Raw genomic sequence first — 4,857 nt, 5'->3', positions numbered from 1 at the left:
TCTGTATTCTTATGAAGACATGCACATCTTCATTTTCCAAAATCCGTGCTTCTTCACCCAACACCACAATTGTGCCCTCACCTGAATATTTTGACCTCACATATAATGCTTGGTCAGAATGCACTTGTGTCCCTTTAATGGACTGGGGTGGCGATGAACCATGAGGAGGAATCTTCTTTCAAAGTAGACAGATCACCTTCTCCACACACCTCTTACTACTCCTTTCTCCTAAAGTGTGCTCCAGCCAGGAACCAGGAGCCCTCACAGTGAAGGTCTCTCACACCCCAGTGCTCCTCAGAGTGGACTTTGTACACATTTAGGCTGCAGTCAGCATAGGTACTGCAAACACGGATCCACATCTTCATATTTCAAAATCCGTGCTCCTTCACCAAACACCACAATTGTGCCCTCACCTGAATAATTTGACCTCACATATAATGCTTGGTCAGAATGCGCTTGTGTCCCTTTAATGGACTGGGGTGGCAATGAACCATGAAGAGGAATCTTCCTTCAAAGTAGACAGATCACCTTCTCCACACACCTCTTACTACTTCTTTCTCCTACAGTGTACACCAGCCAGGAACCAGGAGCCCTCACTTCGAAGGTCTCTCACCCTCTGGTGCTGAGCCTGGGACTATGGATTTAGGAGAAGAAGAAGAAGGGCTCGCTCACTCCCTCCATTCTAGAAGCAGCTTCTGACTGAAGCCCTCCAGGAATGGCTGGCACTCGAGAGACAAATAGTGGGTGTTTGCAGTGCTTGTGCCAACTGCAGCCTCAATGTGTACAAAGCCCACTCTGAGGAGCACCAAAGGGTGAGAGACCTTCGCTTTGAGGGCTCCTGGTTCCTGGCTGGTGCACACTGTAGGAGAAAGGAGTAGTAAGAGGCATGTGGAGAAGGTGATCTGTCTACTTTGAAAGAAGATTCCTCCTCATGGTTCATCGCCATCCTTGTCCATTGAAGGGACACAAGCACATTCTGACCAAGCATTATATGTTTGGTCAAAATATTCAGGTGAGGGCACAATTGAGGTGTTTGATGAAGGAGCACAGATTTTGGAATACATGTCGTGTCTGGGAACACGATTCTTCACTTCCCCTAGTAAAAACACCACCTAGTGTACACCAAGGACATAGCTAGGCACACAGGTAACCCTTTGATCACCCTGATGTTAACCCCTTCCCAGACAGTGTCATTAGAACAGTGTCAGTGCATATTTTAGCACTGAACACTGTATTAGGGCTCATGTACACTGCAGCTGATAAACTGATGTTTAAGAGCTGTTCAGCATTTTTTCCAGCAGTCCCTGAACTCTCACTAATGTTTTCCTATGTGTCCATGTACACATCGTCGTTTACAGTCGTTTACAGGCATTTGAGTTTACAGTCATTTTTTTGAATGCAGAAAACTTGCGTTCAGCGGATTTTATCAGGGTTTCAAACACAAACGCTTGTGAACGTGTGTAAATGCGGCTAACCTCATTTGTAGGTGTTTGTGTTTGAAATTTTTTTTTAACTCTTCCATTTCCAGATGCTGTCCAGAGCCTTTTTTTCATCATGAAAAATGCATGCAAAGCGTTTTCCCAGTACTCAAATGGACCCGGTACTCCATACTTTGAGGTTTTGCATGAAAGAAAATATGTTAGACACTGCTGCAATAATTTCTGCACAGAAATGAGCCGGAACACATCCAAACACCACAAAAACAAAGACAGCTAATCTCAACACATACTGCTCTCTCTGCTTCTGCTCTCTCTATTTCTCTCAAAATGTCTGAAATAGTTAATTTTGTACTGTTTTTCAGTGCATTGTGGGCATTTTAGAAGGTCTCCTGAGGTTATCTTTAAAAAACACTTCTAAATGCAAACGCTCATAAATGCGGTATGCAAACGCAGCTAAACAGATGTTTTTTAACCTACGTTTTGCAGCCATCAGTTTCCATCGTTCAAAAGTGTCCTGTGTACATGGGGTCTTAGTGTCACTGGTTCCCACAAAGTGCCAGTTAGTGTAAAAACGCCGCAATATCGCAGTCCCACTATAAGTCGTTGATCGCTGCTAGTGCTAGTATTAAAAAAAAATTAATTTAAAAATTCTAGTAGATGTTCCATAGATGTTTTGTGCAAACTAATCAATATACGCTTACTGGGATCTTTTTTTTTTTTTACCAAAAATATGTAGCAGGATACATTTTGTCCTAAATTTATGAAGAAATTTGTTTTTTTTAGTTTTTTAATGTGATATGTTTAGTGGCAGAAAATAAAAACTATATTTTTTTTTTGTCAAAGTTGTCTTTTTTTGTTTATAATGCAAAAATTAAAAAAAGGCAGAGGTGATCAAATACCACCAAAATACCACCAAAAGAATGCTCCGTTTAATAGCAAAAAGTCAAAAATATATTTTTTTTCTCAAAATTGTCGATCTTTTTTTTATAGTGCAAAAAATTTAAAAACGCACAGGCGATCAAATACCACCGAAAGAAAGCTCAATTTGCGGGATAAAAATGACATCAATTTAATTTATGTACAGCGTTGCATGACTGAGCAATTGTCAGTTAAATTAACGCAGCACCACATCGCGAAAAAAGTGGCCTGGTCAGGAAGAGGGCATAAATCAAGTAATGTGCAGATGCACAGATTTCTATGTATATGAAAGAAACAATTGAGTACTGTCCGCGATACTTTTTTTATTTGCACTAACAATTTCGAGGACAAGCTTTCGGGGAGTGTCCCCTTCTTCAGTTCAAAGCAGTACTGATCACAAAGGTATAGCAGAATGTTAGAAGAGATGTATGGGATGCAAAAAAAAAAGAGAACAGAGATAAGACACAGCAAAAGCAAAGTCTGGGGGGGGGGGACATAACACTCACAGAGGGAGTCATGCTTGAGGTGATAATGAGTGAGGAATCCCATGTCCAAATTCAGGCCGTGTCAAATAGAATTATCATTCTTAGTTCAAAAGTTTTTCTTTCCTGAATAGATTTGAAATTTCCTTTAAGAACTAAAACATTGAGGTCTCCCAAAGTGTGGTCTGGTTGTGCGAAATTGTGTCCCACAGGTGTGCAGAGGTCATCTTCTTTATGTTCCTTGATGGTATGTCTGTGCAAATTCATCCTTGTTTGCAACTTCTGTCCTGTTTCGCCAACATAAGATCCTTTGTTACGTATATGTATATATGTATATGGAGAAATCGTATATGTATATATGTATATGGAGAAATCGTATATGTATATGTGTATATGGAGAAATCGTATATGTATATGTGTATATAGAGAAATCGTATATGTATATGTGTATATGGAGAAATCGTATATGTATATATGTATATGGAGAAATCGTATATGTATATATGTATATGGAGAAATCGTATATGTATATGTGTATATAGAGAAATCGTATATGTATATGTGTATATAGAGAAATCGTATATGTATATGTATATGTGTATATAGAGAAATCGTATATGTATATGTGTATATGGAGAAATCGTATATGTATATGTATATGTGTATATAGAGAAATCGTATATGTATATGTATATGTGTATATAGAGAAATCGTATATGTATATGTATATGTGTATATGGAGAAATCGTATATGTATATGTGTATATGGAGAAATCGTATATGTATATGTGTATATAGAGAAATCGTATATGTATATGTGTATATAGAGAAATCGTATATGTATATGTATATGTGTATATAGAGAAATCGTATATGTATATGTGTATATGGAGAAATCGTATATGTATATGTGTATATAGAGAAATCGTATATGTATATGTGTATATAGAGAAATCTTATATGTATATGTGTATATAGAGAAATCTTATATGTATATGTGTATATAGAGAAATCTTATATGTATATGTGTATATAGAGAAATCTTATATGTATATGTGTATATAGAGAAATCGTATATGTATATGTATATGTGTATATAGAGAAATCGTATATGTATATGTATATGTGTATATAGAGAAATCGTATATGTATATGTGTGTATAGAGAAATCGTATATGTATATGTGTATATGGAGAAATCGTATATGTATATGTGTATATGGAGAAATCGTATATGTATATGTGTATATGGAGAAATCGTATATGTATATGTGTATATGGAGAAATCGTATATGTATATGTGTATATGTAGAAATCATATATGTATATGTATATGTGTATATAGAGAAATCGTATATGTATATGTGTATGTGTAGAAATCGTATATGTATATGTGTATGTGTATATAGAGAAATCGTATATGTATATGTGTATATAGAGAAATCGTATATGTATATGTGTATATAGAGAAATCGTATATGTATATGTGTATATGGAGAAATCGTATATGTATATGTGTATATGTAGAAATCATATATGTATATGTATATGTGTATATAGAGAAATCGTATATGTATATGTATATATGTATATAGAGAAATCGTATATGTATATGTGTATATGTAGAAATCATATATGTATATGTATATATGTATATAGAGAAATCGTATATGTATATTGAGAAATCATATATGTATATGTGTATATAGAGAAATCGTATATGTATATGTGTATATAGAGAAATCGTATATGTATATATGTAGAAATCGTATATGTATATGGAGAAATCGGTAACTATCGCACAGCTCCACAACACTGCCAGCTGTAATTGATTGGTTTTAAAAATATCTGCTCCCGAGCCCTCCCGGTCGCCATTTTGCCGAAGCCTATCATCTGAGACGGATAGCATATTAAAAGTTCACGCCTATATCCCCAACAGCAGCCAATCAGCGCTCTATCTGCAGCAGAGGGAGCCGCTCAGGTGCTGTATATTTGCATAGCGCGCTCTGATTGGCTGTA

This window comes from Staurois parvus, unplaced genomic scaffold, assembly GCF_062004578.1.
Source record: "Staurois parvus isolate SC_StPar_1 unplaced genomic scaffold, SC_StPar_1.0 ptg001101l, whole genome shotgun sequence".
Classification (NCBI taxonomy): domain Eukaryota; kingdom Metazoa; phylum Chordata; class Amphibia; order Anura; family Ranidae; genus Staurois; species Staurois parvus.
Note: the sequence above shows the minus strand (reverse complement) of the source record.